Genomic DNA, 23,827 nt, shown 5'->3' on the forward strand with positions numbered 1-23,827 from the left:
TATTTTTAAACATGGTTTCAACTCATTGATATTTAAATGCTCCAGATTAACAGAGACACAGAAAGCGACTGTAAATTGTTTCTCCTTGTGGAGTGAGGCTTTTCAAAACAAGTAGAGCAGTAGGATATACAGGTCAGAGAGTTAGTGGCAGAATAGGTCCATGAGTAGAACATACAGGGAGAAAAATGGGGCAAATCTTTATTCCTCCACAAAAAGGGACCTTTGGCTTAGTCACTGTCTCTCAACCTTTGCCTTCCTTGCCAGACGGTTGTAAAAATAGAACTGGATATCCCCAGGCCTGACTCCAACGGAGACAAATGAGAATTGCATAAATGATGACGAACAAGCCCTATTAATTGCGATGGGTCTGTTCTATCTGGAAATAGAAGTTGCCTCCTTGTATTAGTCCTGCCATCATCATAGAACTATTGAGATCTCACCAAAACACCAAAAAATCTACTCTTTAAACATTAAGCGGGCTTTCATTGTCATGTATCTGAAATGCTTGCAATCTAATTTCATGTTACTTTGTTTTCTTCTTTGCTTGTCTAGGACATGTTCAGTGTGCTTCAACATTTTTGGTGGCTGGGAGAAAAAAAATCCATGCATAATTTTTACCACTTCCTCCCCAATCATCATAGATGCCAATTAAGAGCAGTAATTGTACTCATTAGAAGAAACAGATGCACCAGAACTGCAGTAACGTTTAAAAGCTACATATTCCCACCGACACAGAAGGCCAAGTTCCTACAAACTATTCGGAACCATGTTTATTTCGGCGAATGTTGAGCAAATAGGCTCCCAGACAGAAATGGCAGAAGTGTGAAATTATCATAATAAGCATATTATTCCCGCGAGCTCCGTTTGGGCATAAGGTTGCAAGGCATTAGCATCCTTGACAAACACAGCCATTGACCTTGCGCTGGCAAAGTCCTTAAAGGGTTGCCTTATGGAAGGTGTGAATTGGTGTTATCTGAAGGAGATTAAATTCAGAAAACAGATATTATCGAGTCCCAGCCACAAATTCATTCTTCTGTGATGAGTCAACAAGTAGTTAAATCCTATGTGATGTTATGAGTTTATTCTAGTCTGGACCAAGGACAGGCTTCAGATCTGTATCTCAAGCTATTCTACTTCCTTTGTATTTCATCGTAGAGGTAGAGACTTTCCTTTATTTTTCAAACTGTTTTGGTCTTTATATAATTGTGGTTTCCTTGAGCTGGAAGATGCCAAAAGGTCCAGCTAGTCCATCCCCTCTGCTACACAGGGACACACCAGTAAAGCATTCCTGAGAGATGCCCATCCAACTCTGTTTAGAAAAGTCCAAAGAAGGTAGCCTATTCCACCGTTGAACAGTTCTTATAGTAAAGAAGTTGAAATGGAATCTCTTTTCTTGTAACTGCAATCACTATAGTTGTGTTGCATTAAAATAGTGCAATTTTGTGTTGAGATGGAAAGTATCAAAGTGTTGTTATATCTCCTTACTTGTGTTGGCTAGTTTCTTGCTGTTGAAAGTTGGGAAAGCAGTAACTGTGTTGCACTTGATTTCATTTTCCATAGTGGGCCAGACTTTCTGATAATTATTTCAAGAAAAAATGTGAGGGGGAAAGTATTCTGCCACACATATATAGACAAACACATAGTTTTATTGTGAGCTTTGGGGACATACTGATCCATAGTGACCATAAGATGAACCTAACATAAGGTTTTCCTGGCAAAATTTGTTCAGAAGAGGATTCCCATTGCCTTCCTCTGAGGCTGAGAGGGTGTGAATTGTCCAAGGTCACCAAATGGGTTTCATGGCCAGGCAGGAATTTGAACCATAAGCTGGATAAACACTGCCATATAATCCTGATTAACAAAGCAGATAATCCGTATTATTTTCTTTCAACTGGATTATCTGAGTCTACACTGCCATATAATTCAGATGATCAAAGTAGATAATCTGGATTTTATATGGCAATATAGAAGCGGCCTTAATCTAATGCTTAAGCCACTATGCCACATGGGTTCCTTCAGTGGTGTATGTTTCTAAACCCCCTTCCACACAGCTGAATAAAATCCCACATTTTCTGCTTTGAACTGGGATATATGGCTGAGTGTGGACTCAGATAACACAGTTCGAAGCAGATATTATGGGATTTTCTGTCTTGATATTTTGGGTTATATGGCTATGTGGAAGGGTCCTAAGTAAATGATTGTGTTAGGACTATACTATTATTAGATGTGTCATCCATTCAGTTTCACATATTTTAAACTGGTAACATTATAAATATGATAACAATTGGATGACCTAGCTTTCCAAGGAAGTGGTGGCTGAGGCCCTTTCCACATTGCCCTTATATTTCAGGATCGGATCCCAGATTATCTTCTTATTCCAGATTATCTGGCAGTGGAGGCTCAAATAATCCAGTTTAAAGCAGATAATCTGAGATCATATCATGGGATATAGGGCAGTGTAGAAGGACCATGAGAACTATATCTGTATTTCTCTAGGCAAGTCTGGATATAGGCCTTGCTGAATCAGGTAAAAAAAAAAAAAGTAAAACTGTGAGAACGAAAACACAGATGAGCCAGAATATGGGAAATGGAAACCAGAGTCTTCATCATTGTTCCATCCTTTCCCCCACCCAAGACATTTGGTTTATAAAGTTTTAAAACAGCTAAAAAAGTATATGAAAGTTAAAACTAACAATAGTATTTAAACCAGCTAAGGTTCATTAGAAAAACTACATTTTTTTCATATCAGGAGTGACTTGAGAAACCTCAAGTCGCTTCTGGTGTGAGAGAATTGGCTGTCTGCAAGGACGTTGCCCAGGGGATGCCCGGATGTTTTGATGTTTTTATCAACCTTGTGGGAGGCTTCTCTCATGTCCCCGCATGGAACTGGAGCTGATAGAGGGAGCTCATTCGCGCTCTCCCCAGGTTGGTTTCGAACTGGCAACCTTTAGGTCAGCAACCCAACCTTCAAGTCATCAGTCCTGCCAGCACAAGGGTTTAACCCACTGCGCCACTGAGGGCTCCATAACTACAATTATATAAACAGTATAGTGTTTTTAAGGCCACTTTCCACCTGAGCAACCATCTTTCAAAGGCCTGCCAAAACAAAGCAGTCTCTCCAATGGAAGGATAATAAAGGGAAGGCACTAAGATGTTACTTTTTAAGAGTATATTATATTAATCAGACAAGAGCTAATTCACTGAAATGTAGAATTGTTTTCATTTTGCTTGGTCCTTCATGGGACAACATGGGCAACAGATATAAGAGACATCTTGGCATTGTTGTGGTTTGCCTTCAAGTCATTTCTGACTTATAGGGACTCTAGTAGGGTTTTTTGGAGCTGAGGCCCCTTCTACACTGCCATATAATCCAGATTATCAAAGCGGATAATCCACATTATCTGCTTTGAATTGGATTATATGAGTTTACACGGTGCTCCATGCAGTCATGCCGACCACATGACCTGGAGATGTCTATGGACAATGCCGGCTCTTCGGCTTAGAAATGGAGATGAGCACCAACCCCAGAGTCGATCACGAGTGGACTTAACGTCAGGGGAAACCTTTACCTTTACTTTTTACACTGCCATATAATCTGGTCTGAAGCAGATAATCTAGATTTGATATGGCATTGTAAAAGGGGCCTGGGAGTGCACGATTTCCCCAAGGTTATCCACTGGCCAATTGGAAATCGAATCCTGGATCAAAGCATGACACTACATAAGAATTTCAGTCAAAATATCTAACATGAACTGCTCCATCTATCAGTAGCCTTTTTCCTGCTTTGTTTTTCAGGGGATGCTGGGTGTCAAAGTAAACAGGGACACTTTAAGAGCATTTCTGAAATATTCTTCATCTCTTGTGAATGCATTCATTTCATAGGCAATTCCGCTTAGTTTGAGATAGTTCACATAGAAAATAGGTGTTGAAGGTAGTGATCTAGTTAAATGGTAGTAAATATCAACACAAAACACATTATTAACATTTTCCCGCAGCATCATTTCTCTTACCACAGAGGATAGTTACCTGACACAAAGAACCGTAGTTTAAGGATTTTATCTCTTTTTATTCCTCCAGTAAAAGTGGTGGTTCAGTCACTAGACGGCCGTTGTGTGATTTGCAATGCGTGCTGAGTTTATTGGGCTCACAATTTTCAAACTTTACATTTTGAATAAAGGAAACAGATGTCGACAGAACCCATTTTTCCTCACCTTCCTGGCCATAAATTGCCTCCTGTTTATGTCGGGAAACCATCTATGCTGATTTTGCCTGAATGAGTGTGACTGCGTTGCCTGAAGTTCAATGTCATTTTTAAATAACATGTTTTAAACTCCACTGCAAACACAAGGAAAAAAATACAACAAGGTGTCCTCCGGTCTTGTTTTTAAAAAATATGTCACGAAAGAGCAATATTTCCTTCTCCGGTGTGCACATTGCATTACCTGAATGGACATAAATATTTTTGCTATAGAATGTTAGGATAGGGGACAAACCTGTTCTGCTGCCAGAAAAGGCTGGTCTTAAAGGTCTGTTCACAGAAGAGCCAAAAGTGGAAGCATGGAGTGAGGGGCTGAGCTAATCTAGATCTCTTTCAGCTCAGAGAGGCATTGCAGACACAGTGTTAATGCAGCCCGAGGTTGGTCTTGCATGCGCTTCCAATACATTCTGATTTATGGGGATCTTAAAGTGATCCTATTATTAGGCTGAAATAATGTCACTCATCCAAGGCTGGATTTACACTGCCATAAAATCCAGATTATCCAGTGTGATCTGGATTTTATGGCAGTGTAGACTCGGGCCCTTCCCAATAGGCCCAAAATGTGGAACCTGTCTCGCCTTTTACCTGAGGCATCCAAACAGGCCAGTCCCCTCAGTCATTCCACTTCTTCAGACTCCCAAAAGCCTGGAGAAGTGGAATGACACACCCCCTCGCAGCACCCCATTTCCCCCCCAAAGCTTACCAGAGGGGCCTGTAAGCAGAGCCGCCCCTAGGTAATTTTCAAGTGTAGGCGAACAGAATTTTGCCCCCCCCCCCAAAAACCAATCACTGAAAAATAAAAGCATCGGATAAGCGAAAATGCTGAATAATAAGGAGGGATTAAGGAAAAGCCTATTAAAAATCAAATTACATTAAGATTTTACAAATTAAGCACTAAAACATCATGTTTTACAACAAATCAACAGAAAAAGAAGTTTAATACATGGTAATGTTATGTAGGAATTACTATATTTGCGAATTTAGCACCAAACATTGAACAGGGATATAGGGCAGTGTGGACTTAGATAACCCAGATAGCCCCCAGGAAAAACTCTAAAATCAGGACAATAAATAAAGAATAACACTCTGAAAACAGGAAAAATCCAGACAGTAAACAATCAGGGACAGCTAACACCTCCCAAAAAAGATTCTCCCAGGCAAGAAGAAGCCAGGCCTTGAAGCCACAGGGCCATTAAATGCTAATCAAAGTGATTAATTACAACATTCACACTTGCTTCAAAGAAGAGTTCTTTCTCCACCCTGGACCTTCTACAGATATATAAACCCCACTTACCTAGCTTCCAAGTTCCCACAGACCTCACAATCTCTGAAGGCCCCAAAGGTGGGCCCGCACGGCACGAAGGCCCAGCGCGGCCGCCGTGAGGCCCAGCGCGACCGCCAGATGGCCCGAAGGAGAAGGAGGTTGGGGGTGGCGCCATCCTCCTGGGACGAAGGTGCCCCCAGGACGATGGCGCCACAGGCAAGTGCCTAGTTCACCTTATGGTTGGACCGCCTCTGCCTGTAAGCCTTTGGTTGACCCAGGATGCTATCTAGCCACCTCACCTGCATCCTCTCAGGTTTTAGCTTTGTGTAGAATGTGCGGTCAAAGCCACGTTTTATTTTGTGTTGTTTTTTTTTTTGGGACGGGGGTCCATCTCCTCACATGGTAAGCCATTATTTTCCTTTGTGTGTGAAGGAAGATTTGCTCACATACTAAATGGGATATTTTATTTGAGTCAAGGAAAACCTTGAATCATTTAACAATTTGGTTTTGCAGATAATTAACTATAGCATTATTTTGTTTCATTTTGGTCGTCTTCAAAGAGCCAATAACTTTCCTTTTCTTTTCCAATTAACTCCAAATTTCACGCACATGTGTTTTATGTCCATAGAGATGTATATATATATATTTGATAGCTGAAAAATTAGTAATGAGACACCATTTCTGGTTTAAAAAGGAGGACTTACTGTCTCTTGCTCTGGTTAATTTGGTATGCAATAGCATTAGCAGGGGGGAGGACTTGTGTTGCAAAAGTACTTATACACTCAAACCTGGAGAAAGATGCTTGACTCAGCACTCAAAATCTGTTTCTTTATGCAAAAAGACTTGGTTATGAATTCAAGCAATTAAAAAAATAAAAAGCCTTAGTTTTATCGCCTGAATTTTATATGCTTCTTTTCCCCTTCTATAAAATATTCAGAGAGTTGTGTCTGGTTTTGTGGGTCATGGACAGTCAGAAAACAGTAAAGGGGGGTGGAGACAAAGAATGGAGCTTCATTATTTATTGTTTTGCATTTCTGTATTGTTTTTGTGGTTCCATTAAAGTGCTCGAAGGTCAAGACTGGACAAAATATCAGCATTAATGGTTATACTATATTTGTTTATGATGATGCCTTACATTTTCAGTGCTTGATTATTGATTAATATACATGTAAACATTCCAAAGAAACGTGTAATGGTGATGGTAGAGGAGGAGGAGCAAGTGAGGAGGGGAGAAAGCAGATTTGCTTCAACTCAATGGGATGTTTGATCAGAATGCAAGGATTGTTAAGTTAGTAAGAATGATAATATGTTTGACCCCAGTCCCCTGAGATCTTTTTCCTTTTCTGGAGGCCTCACAGTTGCTCTCCAGCTTTGTGGTGTTTTTGTCCATCAGTAATAGATTGTGTTGCTTTGGTCTTGAAAGGACAGCTCAGAGCTGTTGGTATTGTAAATGCCATGTTTCCCATGGAAATGGAAATGGTTGAAAATGGTTGCATCTTCATGGCTGGATACATACCTACCTTCCTGTTTATCTTGTCTCTTTTGGATTCTCCATTAGGTGTTTACCATGAAGGCTCTTTAACGTTTTCATCTCCTAAATATAAATGGAGGAAATGAATGCTTTGCTCTTTCCTTTTGCTCGAGAACCTATGACACGTTGTGGTATCTTAGCCTTGTTATAACAATATGAGTGCAAGCAACGCAATAGCCTTGTTGTCTTTGCACTACACTTTGACAGCCTTTTCTCTCCAAATAGGTGAACAGATCCATGTAAATTTGGGCAACAGTATCTATGTAGCAGCAACATGTCGGGATGTGTCAGCACAACCATCACTTGCTAATGCTGACAATCCCAGGTGTCTTGTCAAGCCCTTAAAATAGGTATATGTTTTCTCACTTTTAAGACATGCGCAAACGAAGGCTGACAATCAAGTGTAGGTGACTGTCAACATTTGTTGGCACATCTCTTGAACTGTCAGTTGCTCTGCACAGAATTTATCGAGAATCATCCTCATTTCTAGCAAACCTTCCAATGTTGGATATATGAAATTCATGGGCCCAAGTCACATCAGAGTGTGGACAAAGTCACAATAATTATGAATGAGGAAAATAATAAAGTTAGGAAACTCTGCAGCAGTGTGCTTGTGTTTGCACATACTGGGACGGGCAAGATTTTGACCCTCCTTTCCTTCCCTATCTGTCTTTTTTGCTTGAGGAATACATCTTTCTTTTTTAGCAGGCATTTTCTTATTCGCGGATTGGGCACTTTTTGATGATTGTGGTTCAAGTGAAGAAGCTACCTACATTTTACAGTCCATATTCAGTTCCAATAATCATATAATCATGTTTTATCAAGACTTTTTGTTTGGTTCGGTATTGTGATATGGTCTAAGGGCTAATCAATAAATTTACTACCAGCTTACAATTCCAACTATTGTTCTTTTCAATAGGAACAGAAAACCTTGGTGGGAAACATCTTAGCATTTACCTCTAATGAATTTTATGCCAACTAAAATGTCTATGCATTGTTCGCAGTGAGTTTGGAAAAGATGAAGATACTCTTCTATCCATGGCATTTGTTAAACTGGATCCTACTTAATTGCTGCTGCTGGTTCTCCTGGACATCTCTGCGGCTTTCGATACCATCGACCATGGTATCCTTCTGGGGAGGCTCTCCGGGATGGGACTCGGTGGCACTGTTTTGCAGTGGCTCCAGTCCTTCCTGGAGGGCCGTTCCCAGATGGTGAAGCTGGGGGATACCTGCTCGGACCCCTGGCCTTTGACCTGTGGGGTCCCGCAAGGGTCTATTTTATCCCCCATGCTTTTTAACATCTACATGAAACCGCTGGGAGAGGTCATCCGGAGTTTTGGAGGGTGTTGCCATCTCTACGCAGATGACACACAAATCCACTACTCGTTTCCACCTGACTCCAAGGAAGCTCCTTGGGTGCTGAACCAGTGCCTGGCCGCTGTGGCGGACTGGATGAGGAGGAACAAGCTGAGGATCAATCCTGACAAGACAGAGGCCCTCCTGGTCAGTCGCTCGTCGGATCGGGGTATTGGGTGGCAACCTGTGCTGGACGGGGTTGCACTCCCCCTGAAATCACAGGTCCGCAGTTTGGGGGTCCTCCTGGATTCAGCGCTGACGCTTGAAGCGCAGGTGTCGGCGGTGGCCGGGAGGGCTTTTGCACAACTCAAACTTGTGCGCCAACTGCGACCATACCTCGTGAAGTCTGACTTGACCACGGTGGTGCATGCATTAGTTACCTCTAGACTGGACTACTGTAATGCGCTCTACGTGGGGCTTCCCTTGAAGACGGCCCGGAAGTTACAGCTGGTCCAACGTTCGGCCGCCAGACTAATAACGGGGGCGAGTTACAGGGAGAGATCTACTCCCCTGTTTAAGGAGCTCCACTGGCTGCCGTTCATCTTCCGGTCCCAATTCAAGGTGCAGACCATCATTTATAAAGCCCTAAACGGTTTGGGACCCGCCTACCTTCGTGACCGTATCTCCTATCATAAACCTGCCCGACCTCTCCGATCATCGGGGGAGGACCTCCTGTCGCCACTACCTATATCTCAGGCTCGCCTTGTAGGAACAAGGGAGAGGGCCTTCTCTGCGGTGGCCCCTCGCTTGTGGAACTCGCTGCCCATTGAAATCAGGCAAGCCCCCACCCTTTTAGCCTTCAGGAAAGATTTAAAAACATGGCTCTTCCGGTGTGCTTTCGGAGAGTAAATGTTCTATGCTACTCCCCCCCGATATTTATCCTCTAGACTGGTTCACTATCTGATGTCCCGTCCCTCGAGGTTTTATTCTGATCCCTTTCTCACCCAGAGTTTTAATTTTTAATCTAGTTTTTAAATGTAGTATTCATGCGGCCCGCTCGTGTTATATTGCTGTTTTGATCTTATGTTGTACTGTTTTATTTTATGTAATGTATTATTTAATTGTATTATGTTATGGTCTATTGTATTGTCTTGGGCATGGCCCCATGTAAGCCGCCCCGAGTCCCCGTTGGGGAGATGGTGGCGGGGTATAAATAAAGTTTTATTATTATTATTATTATTACTTAAGCCACTGATATTTGTCCCATGCAAATGCAAAGTTTCTTTAAAGAGAATGAGCAAACACCTCTGTTGTTAAGAGACAAGAAGGAGAAGATATCGAGGTGCACAGGGAAAGCCTAATTAGTCCCAACACATTTGGAAATAAATCCTTCTTTAGGGAGACTGCAGGAACTCAAAGAAAAGAAAACTGAGAGAGATTGTAACAAAACCTGAATAGTTGATCTTTCCTTTGAGAGAAAGCTGAAACATGGCAATCAAGATGTTTAGGTTTTGAAAATCTGTTCCTAAAATATGAATAGGTGGGATGTTTAAGTAGAGGAATATACAAGTTGAGTATCCCTTATCAGATATTATTGAGACCAGAAGAGCTTTGGGTTTTAGATTCCCCCCACTCTCCAGATATTGGAATGCATAAGAATACTGCTGCCTCAGTCCCATGACTCCACAGCATTGAACCCTGACAGTCAGTGGCATTAAACTGCATTAATTCTACAGTGTAGATGCAGTATAGAAATGGAGATGAGCACCAACCCCCAGAGTCGGACACAACTAGACTTAATGTCAGGGAAAAACCTTTATCTTTAGATGCACCCTGGGATTGCAGAAACAATGATTGTGCATTCCTTATTGTTCTACACCAAATAAGCACATTAGCATAATTGGTTATGTAACACCAAAGAATGGTGTAGCATAGCCATAGGCAGTTTTAGTCTGTTCATATTAATTGATATTTATATTTTTTATTTATTTTATATCATGCCCTTCTCCAAGTCCAGGATTCCTGGTAGATAATGATGAGACCTCAGGTAATGATGGGATTTTTGATTCATAGAATCATAGAGTTGCAAGAGATCTCAAAGGCTGTCCAGTTCAACCCACTGCCATGCAGAAAAAAACACAACCCTCCTAACAGATGGCCATACCCCTGCATTAAAAGCCTCCAGAGAAGGAACTTCCACTAGACTCCAAGGCAGAGAGTTCCACTGTTGAACAGCTCTCTTATGGTCAGGACATTCTTCCTTACATTCAAATGAAATCTCCTTTCCTGTCATTTGAACCCCGTTTGGAAAACCCTTTTGCTATGCTGCACATTTTATGAAATGTGCACCATTCATATCACACTGATCAAAAGATGAGAAATTACGTCATCTTGCAAAGAAAGGAATATTTATGTTGTCGAAGGCTTTCATGTCTGGGATCACAGGGTCATTGTGTGTTTTCTGGGCTGTATGGTCATGTTCCAGAAGTATTCTCTCCTGACATTTCGCCCACATCTATGGCAGGCATCCTCAGAGGTTATGAGGATGCCTGCCATAGATGTGGGTGAAACGTCAGGAGAGAATGCTTCTGGAACATGGCCATAGAGCCCGGAAAACATACAACAACCCAAAGGAATATTTTCCCCATTATTTTCAAGAACCATCTGGGGATGTGTTTAAACAGGATATACTTATAATACATCTGTTACGCTATATGGACTGCCCAAATATTTTTTCGACATGATTCCGATACATTTGTGCTCTGGGAATAATTAAAGGAGCCAATCCCTTGAGAAATCGAATTATCCTGAGCTAACTTGTCTTCAGCTTGTTTGCAACAAAATATGTACACCAGCTGTCTCTATTATGATGTGTCCTGAGAACATCTGGCTCAGGTGAAGATGTCTGATCTCAAGGAACGTGTTACAAAAACAACATTTGCTACTTTTGAATTGTGTTCTGAAGATGCCTGGAGAGGCATCTTAAGACACATTTTCCCTTGACTAGTGATGTTAAGGGTCGATTTTAGTAGAAAGGTGCACAAGCACAGGGCAGGAAGGGGGGGCTTACTACAGACTGAAGTACGTGAAACAATAGGCATTGCCATCAAAAGAGTTCTCCACAATCACCAGGAAACTATTCAAGAGTATCTAAGGTGCAAATGAGAACCTGAGATGCTAACTAAGGATCTAAAGGATAGGGGAAATGCAGGCTGCGGGTGGCATTTGCCCCCCCCCCCCCGGGCTTTTATTGTTTTCTAAAAGGTATCCAAAACCTAAAGACATCCAAAGGCCTTTACTCCTCTCCATCAAACTCAACATTATTTTCAATAGACAGTCAGATATATGAAGCTCTCTACTCTAGAGTATTTTAATGGGGTTTTTTTTACATTTAAAGGTCTATTTTCCATTTATTTTATTTTCTGCCATGAGGTCCAATTCAGAGAGTGTAGTTGTCAAACTGTCACATATGAATTTTCTGCATTATAAGTCTCAAATTGTGAAGATTCTCTTCAGTCCATGATTCTGTTTGTAAGGGCTTCCCATGATACCTGTCTTTCAATAATTTCAAAAATTCTTCCTGTCAACATGTTGGAGCAGCAGAGTAAACATTCATTCCCCCTCCCCCTCAAAATAATCTTCAGTTGGACTTCAGTTTTTAAGGGATGTAGATTAGGATCAATGGACCCCCCCCCCCCGCCCCCGTGGTGCAGGGGGTTAAATTGTTGAGCTGCTGAACTTGCTGACCAAAAGGTTGGTGGTTCGAATCTGAGGAACGGGGTGAGCTTCTACTGTTAGCTTCTGCCAACCTAGCAGTTCGAAAACATGCAAATATGAGTAGATCATGTGTAATGTGATCCGCCCTGAGTCCCCTTCGGGGTGAGAAGGGCGGAATATAAATGCTGTAAATAAATAAATAAATAAATACTGCTCCAGTGGGAAGGTAACGGTGCTCCATGCAATCATGCAGGCCCCATGACCTTGGAGGGGTCTACGGACAATGTCGGCTCTTTGGCTAAAAAATGGAGATGATCACCAACCCCCAGAGTTGGGCACGACTAGACTTAATGTCAGCGGAAAACCTTTACCTTTACCTATTGGGTGAGAAGGGCGAGATACAAGTACTGTGATAAAATAAATAAGGGTTATGTCTATATTTTGGGTTGAATGCAGTTTGACACCACTTAAACTGCCATGGCCCAATTATACAGAACCATGGGAGTTGTTGTTTTTCAAGGTCTTTAGCCCTCTCTGCCAAAGAGTGAGGGTGTTCTCCCAAACTACAAATTACGTGATTCTATAGCATTGAGTCATGGCAATTGAAGAGTGTCAAACTGCATTAATTCTGCACCCTACATCTCATTTTCATTACCTTCATGTAGTATGGAGATATTAAGGCCAAATGGGAGAGAGAAAACAAATCTCCATGGTGGACATGGTAGATGCGCTATGCATCTATGGTATAGATTAGTTTAATTGCTTTAATTGACACTTCATGTGTGAAAACACGTTAACATGAAACCAACAGTTTCACAACAGCGCTGGTTGCTGGCACTCTGCACAATTAAGGAAGAAGCTGTAATGATTAAACTTAGTGAAAAACAGTAGGGGGTTCATCTTACTTATCTCATTCACCTTGCAAGCTTTGTATGTTGAATTTGTGCCAAAGTTTGCAGTCTTCAGGGGGTCAAGATGTTTTCTGCATATGTCTCCTCATCTTGTTCCTATTGTTGTGTGCCTTTGATTTCTTTTCAACGTATAGCAACCCTAAGGCAAACCTATATCAAAGTTTGTTGGGTTTGAGATTGTGTGATTCGCTCAAGGATACTGTGTGGATTTCCATGGTCAAAAGGGGAATCCCGGGAATCCAGAGCCATAATCTAACACTCAAACTCCTGCACCATTGTGGCTCTTGGGATCTGTTTGTACATAGGACTGGTGCGATCACTACATCTTTGCTTGGTCATTAACATTGCAAACTTAGATTGCAGAAAAGCATATCGGTGTGTCTTCCACCTGAAAAGCAAAGTCAAATAGGTCAGACTCATGATACGTAGAGGACCGTGTCAATAAATGGGAAAGAGAAACTTCTCAGTGTTTGCTCCCTGATTGTAGAAATCCTTCTTGAAGGAGGCCCCAATTGGTCCATGCCTCTCTCCACCATTTTATTCAGGCAGACCTTTGACTGGTTTGAGATATGATTTTCGTCATATTTTAATTATTTGGCAGTACAATAAATCCCTATTTGTATGACAGTTCAGGGGCAATAGCACTATCAGAGAGTGGAATTGTTTGAAAAGTGGAACCCAGGTTTCTCTCTCTCTCTCCCCTCACTTTTGTGTGTGCCAAAATGAAGTTTGACTGCTGGAAAATAAAATTAGCACACTCTACTATACTATTATTGTGTGTGAGAGTGGTCCAAAGCAAACCTCAGATAGAAGAACTGGATGCAAAGAGTGGACCCATCAACAAGTCATTTTAAAAAAATATCAGTGGATATTCTTTCTATTTCTAACTGAATGGAACAAAGGCACCGACATGGAAAACTCGATCAACAGGGCATAACTTGATCACTGGTCAGCGACTGGGAAAATTGCTCAAATGTACCAATATGTCATAAAAAAGGTACCTGACAAGGTACGGTTATTCAACATTACTTTCACAATGCATTTGGGACTCCTGATAGTGCTCCTTGTTGCCATTTATTGCCAGTGCAAGGCTTGAGTCTGTGAATATTGCACATGGTTACTATCCAAGCAAAGTCAATGGGACTTAAATGTGGGAGGCTGTAGCACTGACTGTGATCAAAAGAAGTTGAAGAAATATAAGAAGTCTGACAAATAAGGTGCTTGCCGATTGTGTTTGCAGCAACACTGACATCTTGTGGTTATTTTCCCACTCCTTCCCTTGCCTCTCTATACCATCATAGAATAAAAAACACTGCAAAACACATAGAATAAAAACACATTGTTATCAAGGAGAACATGCAAGCTATATTTTGAAATATACTTTGTACAAGTTGGATTCTTTAAAAGAAATTATAAGTAGAGCTTGCTGTTTGATTACAATGTGAAAGCTCTTCCTTTTTGCAACACTGTGCAAACCTGTGCTTTCAGTTACTACCATAGGTGTATGTGCACCTGTCTTAACATTATTTTGTTTTTCATGCTCATCATGATCTATATTTTATTTTTATTTCTCTCCACATAAAGAAAAAATACAGTAAAAATTAGGAAATTGAATCTGTTATCATGAGTATGACTATTTATTTACTTTATTTACTGTATTTATATCCTGCCTTTCTCTACTCCAAGGGGGACTCAAAGTGGCTTATACACAAATGGCACTTATACAGTGCCTTGGGCATAAAACATAGACATGAAATAGAATGATAAAAATTAAACAGACATGAAACATAATTAAACTACTTTCCAATATGAGACTAGAGATTCCAATAGGACTAGAGGTCTTCCCCTATATTCACTGGACCAGTACTGTGGTTTCATATATCCACTTTTCCCAACCTCTCCATGCATTTCCTAGATCCTACAGTATAACTCCATGGCTTTCTTGAGTTGGAAGTCTTGTGTATCTGTAAGTCTGGGAATGTATCCTCTGTGGGTAATGGGAATTTACTGTATTTTTGCTTTAACTGTTGTTATTGATGTGTACACTGACTCATGTTTTGCACATGACATTTTTAAAGTCATAATTGAGATTCCTTGTTTTTCCCATGTTTATAGTAATGATGTACCGCTTTCCGATTTTTCTCTGGATCTGTTAGTTGCGTGTTACTTAAAGGGAGACGAGGGAGAAAATTAAACAACAAACACTACCTTGTTTTCATGATATTTTGCAGTGTTCCTAAATTGTTGATTCAACATAACCTTCTGTTTGTTTTGAATTATGTTTTTGCTGTAAGGAGGATGAGGCAAACATATTAACATTGCAGGAAAAGAAATTGCTTCATATCCAATCAACTGCAAATATTTAATTATGTAGGAAAATATGTTCCTAACATTAATTATATTTAGCAAGCCAGTACTGCATAGTTTTTAAAATGAAATGAAGACACAGTATATTAAATTGTTTTTTTTTACACCAGAAAGCCAAAATAACATAGTGGTTGATTATCAGACACTCAGCCATATCAACCCACAAAATGACCTTGGGAACGTCACGCACTCACAGCCTCAGAGGATGGCAAAGACAAATCTTCCTAAATGAATCTTCCCAAGATAGGGCATTGATAAATTGGAGTGGCTTGAAGTATGTTGGATTTACACCTAGAGTAGCAGTCAAGTTGTTCATGTGTGGAATGGTTGAATTGGGGATGCATTCTTTTCTGGAAGGGTATTTCTATACAGGTTGAATATCTCTTAGAAAAAAAAAATCCCTGCATCAGAAGTTGTCTGCTTGGGAGGCTGACACCTTTGTTTTCTGGCGCTTCAATGTACCCAACATTTGTTTCATGTACAAAACTAATACAAATAATGTTTATAGAATTACCCTAGTCTCAGGTATATATAAAAACATAAATTGTGTGTTGGAACAGAGTACATAAAAGAAATGTAACCAAAATATGTGTCATATCAGATTCTTAAAGGACTATGGACAGCGCAGGGGCTAAATATAAATATTTGGCCATCACTGAAATTTGATCATCCCAACAGGGCTGAAACAAGCAGTGCCCCCAAGTTGTGATGCTGTGGTTTCAGGATAACTTTATCTTCATCCCTCTGCATTTGTGGTTTTGACTATTTTGGATGTATTTATTCGTGAAATTGATCAAAATGTTCTATCTAGGAATCTCTAGATCCTTCAATGGGATTATATGGCAAGCCTCCAGTAGAAGTTTATCATGCTGGAAGATGAGGTATTACCTGACCCTGATTGTTTCCTGTCTGAAATTCCCCTGTTTTCAGAGTGTTGCTCTTCATTTACTGTCCTGATTTTAGAGTTTTAAAAAATATTGGTAGCCAGTTTTTGTTCATTTTCATGGTTTCCTCCTTTCTGTGGAAATTGTCCACATGCTTGTGGGTTTCCATGAATTTGTGTGACTCAAGTCATGATTTAAACCTGAGTCCCCCTGTCCTAAGTTTAATACTGTTATGCCACATTGGCTGTCTTTAACAGGTGGGGAAAATGTGTAAGGCAGATGCATCTACAGTTTCACAGTATTACAATTTATGTGTGTATTATCAATCTCCCAATCTCCCCCTCCCCCCAAAAGGATGGAAATAATCAAAGCTACATGTTTGGATGCTCAAAGCTTTCCACAGTTTCCCCCACTGTAATTATTGAATGAATTGTAACATCTTGCTCTTATCTTATTTGATGCCTTCATATTGCACACCCTTTATGAAAACTTTAACATAATTTATCATAATTATGGAAGAACAACAAAATGGAAATTGCACCATGGATCTGCTGCTGAGTTACAGTGCATATCATAATGACTTTTTTTGCCTTGAGGAGACGATTCAACTCAGGTTAGGATTTGACTAAAGGATTTTCGTGTTTCAGCATTAAGTCCCTGGAAGGGGTATTTGTTGACACGTAGGGCTGAGACCTGATGTTTACTTGGCACATTGCATGCAAAGAAATAACAGTTTGGGGAGAAAGAGGCAGAAAGAGAAAAAGAGTGCCCTGAGGTGAAATCTTAAGGCACCCCATGGGCATGGATGTCTTTTTCTGTAAAGGGATCAGATGTGAACTGGCATACATTCTGCCTCTTAGGATCCCATATGTTATTTGCTTCCACTTATCTTCTACCTGTGCAGTTGAAAAACAAAGCTAATATTAGCACACAAATGCCTTTCCAGCATTTCCTCTCCTTTAGGAGATTGACACAATTTTCCTTCTGAACGTCTCACAACAAAGAAGAATGTCTTAGGGTGCATCTACATTGTTGAATTACTGCAGATTGACGCAACTTCTTGAGAACTCTATTCTGAAAGAGCTGAATAATTTGTGCTGGTGGGAAATGAAGACATGGATCCTTGTGACATATAAATATTAGTTTAGGAGAATACAAAGAATTTTACTACCGACAGACATGGTATCTTTTTTTTATCAGCATCTCCTCTGCGGTTCATGATCCAGTGCACAGCATTGCAATCTCCCACCATGGGAATGATTCAGGTAAAAATTGAGAGGAAAAATCAATAAGGCATGAGGCATTTCAAGTTTTAATTATTGTAATGTGTTGGTATCAGTCAGTGACCCCAGAGCCCTAAGTTGGCTGATTTGTTCACTGACTTATTGTGCAATTTTGCAGGGCAGACTATAATTTTGCTTGGAACAGAAAACTCTGTGTTTACAGTTCTGTGGCCCACTCTCGCTCCATTAGGGCATTCAGAAGCAATCAATATTTTGTGCTTGTTACTAACAGCTGAATGAAGTTGTCAAGCAGTTAAATTACAAAGGATACAGACAAAAGAATATGGGATCACAGGGTGGAAAAGGAGGTCTTGCCATTCAGAGGCACAGTTTGCTGTCCCTAAATGATATGTGCTGAGTGATACTTAGTTTTTCATAGTAAGCAACAGCAAAAGCTATTCTACAATTTTTCTGGTAACCTGTTGCTTTGTTCAGTTGCACTTTTTGGGGAAAATCCCATTTGTCCAAGTTTTTGTTCTGAATCTGAATCTATATCAAAACACTACTGAAAGATGATGGAGAAGAAAGATGCATTGCCTTCAGAGGAATATAAGCCTTCATACAGTAAATTTTTCGTACAGAAAGAAATCCAGTATTACTGCTTAGAAAACTGCACAGAAAGCAGGATAATTCTATTCAGGCAAAAATCTGCACGTGACTTTTTTGGCCAGTTTTCTGGCAAAGAACGTTTTCTGTATGCAACATGCACACAAACAATATGTATGTTGTATGTTGAATATATTTACATGATTTAAATACAGCAACATTTGGTAACCATCTTATTTCTTACTTAAACACACCTGGATACCAGTTGTTCCATTCTTTGATTTTGCTCTGACATGGTCTTTGTATATTTATTCATCACATCAACCTCTTTTTGATTTTTAATAAAGCCTTTCCCTCATTCGGAGGGACACAAGTCAGGTCTCCCAGACCATATGGTCTGCTCTGGTTCCTCAGATGCGCATTGCTTCTCTGATGGATCCATGTTTATGTTTCCTTGCCATATTCCTAATAATCACCTCCTCCTCCATGGGGTTTTAACCATTGTGTTTGTGTAGTATTTCAAAAAAGAAAGCATTTGTATAACAAAAAAGGATATGCCAGAGTTGCAACTGGGGGGAAAGTTTTTCCCCTTCCAAATATTCCATCTTTTACTATAGTTTTCAGAATTCATATATAGATAAATTCAGGTTTGCATAAATGATATTTTCACAGGATTTCTTATAAGAAATTCAATCTCTGAACTGGAGCTGCCAAGAACTGATCCGGGACTTGTTTGCATGTGCTGCATTATTTGTTCATTAAAGCAGCGAAATATCCTGTTTTCAAAAGAAACCAGAATGTTTCACTGATGAAATACAGAAGGTTAAAGGTGCATCTATGCTGTAGAATTAATGCTATTTGATCCCAGTTTAACTTCCATTGGCTCAGTGCTATGGAATGATGGGAGTTGTAGCTCTATTAGGTCTTCAGCCTTCTCTGGAAAGTCGTGCGGGAGCCTCACCAAACTGCAACTCCCAGGATTACATAGAATTGACCCACAGCAATTAAAGTGCAGGTGCATCCTGAATGTCTGGAGGATGCTGGGCCTTTAGATCAAGAAAGTGAGTATCGCTCAGATCATGTTCAACCATACTGGAGTATGGGCAGCCATCCACATTCACTGACATTAGGGGTGCAGCTCATTCACAAAAGTAGGAAAAAAACAACAAATAAAAAATTATACAAGAGCTTTTAAGAACTCTCTGAGCTTTCTAGTGTGAATCTGTAGACCTTTCTTCATAGGCACGTAATGTGACTTTTAACCAGCAATAAAAACACCAGTTCCAAGATCAATTGAGGCCACACAAGGATATCCTGAGCCACCTCAGTGGCAGGTCACTGGCCCAACAGCCCAGCCATGCTGAAGTCATTTAAACAGGGCTGAGAATGGGGCAGAATTCCAAGCCCCCCAGCACCCTAATTCCCATGAAAACAACAACAAAATATCCCCATACCTGTCCTTCCCTTCTGCTGATTTTTCAGCATCAAGTGAGCAAAGTAGCTTGGGAGGAGTGAGCATTGTATTAATACACCAGGCTGATATGATATCCACACTGCATTATCTGGTAATGCAGATGTAGCCAGAGATCAACTTATGCCAGAAGCTGGGTATATAGTTGTGCTAGAGAACATAGATTTCTATAAAAGTGTTCCTTCCTGGAATCTCTAGGTCCTCCAGTGTGACTCCAGCCAAGCTCCAGCATAAGTCATGCATTAATCTCTAGAGATTCCTAGAGGACATATTCATTGTACTCACATTCTCTAAGGCTGACAGAGTGTGATGTAACCCAGTGGCTGAGGGGAGACTCAAACCACTGATCTCCAGAGTTGTAAGCTGTTGCTCAAACCACTACATCATGCCGACTTGCTCTATGTACACACACATGTTTATATATGGGAAATACTTCTGCGAATTGGTGCTTAAATACAAACAAAAGCAAAAAGGAAGTACTGCTGTTCAGCCTACAGTGAAAAAGTGTGCACATTGGAAAATAACAATGGAATAAAAGTTTTTTTCCTGCTAGTAAACATTCCAAGACAATTTTTCGTGTTACTTCATGTGAGTGTTGCTTTCTTTTCATCTGTCATTCAAAAGGCAAAATGAAACTAATTTCTATATGTGTTTGATTATTTAGGAGGTCTCACTTGCCATTGTTACATGGAAACAGTTTCAATGCGAATTGAAAACTTTACTGGTGGGAAAGAGGGACTATGGAGACAGACTCCATTCGTAGTCAGTTGTGGAACCATAAGGCCCAAAGCAAAGAGCCTTTGATCCCTTCCTTTCAGTTCCCATCACAATGCATTCTGGGATGTCGACCCTTTAAGCCCTGCTGCGGAAGTTACTTAAATCTTCTTTCCCTTTTCAAAGAATCTCATCTTCATCAGAGAGTTGTCACTAATTTTTGCCATAAATGAGTTCAAAAGTAATTGATTACATGACTCACCAATGTAGATGAAAGGGAGAAGAGGTTTGGAAACCTGAATGTGCTTTCTCAGGGAGTCAGCCCCTTTCCTGGGGCTACAGGAGACAATAAAGCAGGCTCGTTCTCTAGAAGATAAAAGTGTTCCAAATATCACCTGCTAATTTATAGCATAGTAGCAGCCAATTAATGCCAGCTCTCATTACAATACAATTTTCCCTTTCGCATCCTTATTACTTACTAGCTTGGGTACCTGGAGTTTGGGGGGGACATTGGCAGGGTTTGGGCTACATGTTCATGGCACTTGCTATAACCTGAAATGTCATTGGAGGGAGTGCTTTTGGTGGCTCCTCAGCATTATGGGTTATAACTGTTTGTGAAAGCAGGAGCCTGTCTGTGGAAGTGGGCACCCCAGCCACACACACACACACACACACACACATATGCAGGAGGTTAAAAAAAAGTTTGCACAAGGACTTCTTTGGTTGCTCTTTCCATTTAGTAGTCATTTAGATACTATATATACTATATACTATATGAGAGCCTTTTACCCTAGCACTCAAGACATGGCTCTTTATTAGAGCTTTTAATCTATTTTAATTTTTATCAATATTTGTATGTATGTATTTTTATCCTTTACAATTTTATCTTGTAAATCGCCTAGAGCATCGTGGATGGAGGGCGATTAATAAGTAATTAAATGATGATGATGATGATATACAAATGGCTGCCTTCTTAAGAAATTCAGGTCTTTCATACGCAGCATGCACCAGATGCTCCGGCTTGCTTTCAGGCATGTTTCAGATGGCAGCCCAGAAAACGAAAGGAGATGATAAACTTTCATATTCACCCCAGTAGTGATTGAAAACTTGGCAGAAGGAACAGTGTGCGATGAAGAAGACAAATGTTGTGTAACCTATTAAAGCACAGCAATCGGAAAGTGAAGAGGCAAGGGTGGGATGAGGATGAAAGTTAATAACCCACCATCTGAAAACACATGGGAGGAAATCTCAAAGGAGACGTTAGCTTCAATAACGTTCAACGTCGGGGGAAACTGTTAATAGTTCATCTTTTAACCAGCCAAATTACTTGGCTCATATGTTCCAAATCTGCTGAAGCTCTTCATCAGTTGTTGAATCTGCTGAAAAGATTAAAAGAGTGCATCAATATTGAATAGATGCTTTGACAAAAACAGAGTAGCAAAAAAACCAAAGATGTACCTCACTTCTTTTCCACCTATAGCATCATCCAGAAAAATGTTTTCAGTTAAATAAGAAAACCCTTTCACATTCCTCATGTAGAAATTGCAGTATCTTTCCTCCATATATGATATCCATAGTTTCATTGAATCATGTTCAAAAAATTATAATCCCCACCCAAGTGTTTTTGGGCCTCTCTAGAAATGCATCTACATTTTAGAATGAATGCCGTTTGATACCACTTTAATTGTCAAGGCTCAGTGTGATGGAATCATGGAATTTGTAGTTTGGTAAAGTACCAGTACTGTTTAATAAAGAAAGACAAAAGTTATTCTAAAATGACAACTTCCATGATTCCATAGCATTGACCCATTTCAGTTAAAGTGGGGTCAAATGACATTAATTCTACAGTGTAGATGCACTCTAGGTCTTCAAGTGTGATTCTTGGAACATTTCTGACCAAGTCAATATGTAGGATTCACTATTATCAACCCTGTCTCGTGGACTCAAACCATTAACCTTCAGGCCAGCAACCCAACTGGCACAAGGGTTTAACCAATTGTGGCACTGCAGCTCCTATTGCAATGAGTGAGATATTGAGAATCCATACATACAACTCTTTCATTTTCTGTGTTCACTTTCCCTTGGTAACTTTGTGTGCCTCTTTTCTTTTGATACCTAATTTCTGTTTCTCAGTGTTCAACTGAAGATTTAAGTTACTTAAAACTAGAAAAATTAGAGACTGAAAAAAATATAATTTTGGAGACAGTGTTCTTATTTTTGCCCCCTCTCCATAGCTGCATCTCATTTAATGTTACACAATTAAATAAATTGTTGTATTCCATTCACTAATGCCTGCCTTTTTGAACCCAATTGATGTTGGGGTGGATAAATTCCCATCCAATGGATCCTGGAGAGGTTTAAGATTTTATCCTGTTTTGTTTTTCCCTTGGGATGCCATTAACACCAGAAATGTCCAAGACTAATACCATTTTCATTTTTCATATATCGAATCCAGGGCTTAAATAAAGCTCGGAGTTCAGATGTTGTTCTTGCAGTGGCAGCTTTGTATCAAAATCTTATTTACTTTCCTTTAATTGCTGCAAGCTGCTGTTGCTGCCATTCTTGTTATTTGCTTTGACTGTGCAAATTGGCCGTTTGCTGCATACACAAACACACACACACTGCCACAAACACATCTTAGCCTTGGGACAATTAGAAAAAGCGACCGATCATTAAGAACCGATCACAATCCATTTGTCATCTATACTGGAGTAATCAGATAAATTAGCTCTAATTGCACAGTATTTCAAACGAACCTTGCAAAGTGTGTGTGTGTGTGTGCATTAGGAGGATGACAGGACACAAGCCGTGTCTTTCCTCGCCGGAAAGCAAAGGCGATAGAGAAACACTATTCAGCTTCTATTTCCAAAAATACCTGGGATCAAAGAGGTCTCTAATATAACAACCTGCTTTCCTGGAAGATGGGGAGGGGGACTCGAGATGAAATAAGCTTCCCGTCTCATTATCTTTTTTAAGAATCAGGGGCCCCGACTGGTCACAGCTGATGTCCTTCATCAGGATTAACATTGCTTATTTTTTTATATATCAAAAGGTGGCCTTAAAACATGACTTCTTTTCTTGGGTCACAGAGGAAATGGCATTTAATTCACAGATCTGGCACAGCGAGGGTTGTGATTAATCCTCCAAACTGCTACATTTCCTGGTAGCTGGTGTCAAGTCCTGAAAGAGATGTGAAGGTTCCACATGAGTTGAAGGGGGGGGGGGGGGGGGGAGAGAGAGATCGTTTTTTTGAAACATGAGTTTTTGCTTCCACGAGGAAGGGCCTATTTGAAAAAAGAGAAAAAGAAGAGGAGGATGAAGAAGAAGAGGAGAAGGATGAGGTGTTCCTTATTCAGCTTCCTTGATTTCTGCTTCCTACTTATTCCCTTTGTTTGAAGGTTTTGCTGTGGGCTCTTAAGAGACAAAGGAAAGATGCCATATATACCGAATACTGGTGTTCATTAGTGAGTTAATTGATTTTGAATATTGCAGGACATGCTTCCATCTACATCTCATGACATCTTTTAACTGTTTTTAATTATATGAAAGCAATACATTTCTTCCTCCCTCAACACCAGTGATTCC

The 23,827-nt window shown here is 40.3% G+C and overlaps 1 protein-coding gene and 1 long non-coding RNA gene across 14 annotated transcripts in view; one reads left to right on the forward strand and one right to left on the reverse strand.

Annotated features, from left to right (window-relative positions):
- rbfox1 (RNA binding fox-1 homolog 1) overlaps nt 1-23,827 on the forward strand; it is a 1,150,117-nt gene that overhangs the window by 455,000 nt on the left and 671,290 nt on the right. The gene's annotated exons all lie outside the window — the stretch shown is intronic.
- Nucleotides 14,834-21,617, reverse strand: LOC134294236 (uncharacterized). The gene is made up of 3 exons (XR_010001204.1): nt 21,465-21,617; nt 20,505-20,608; nt 14,834-15,264 (listed from the first exon to the last, which is right to left on the reverse strand). It is a non-coding gene; the product is annotated as an uncharacterized LOC134294236 (long non-coding RNA).

The sequence above is a fragment of the Anolis carolinensis genome, unplaced genomic scaffold, assembly GCF_035594765.1.
Source record: "Anolis carolinensis isolate JA03-04 unplaced genomic scaffold, rAnoCar3.1.pri scaffold_13, whole genome shotgun sequence".
Taxonomy (NCBI): domain Eukaryota; kingdom Metazoa; phylum Chordata; class Lepidosauria; order Squamata; family Dactyloidae; genus Anolis; species Anolis carolinensis.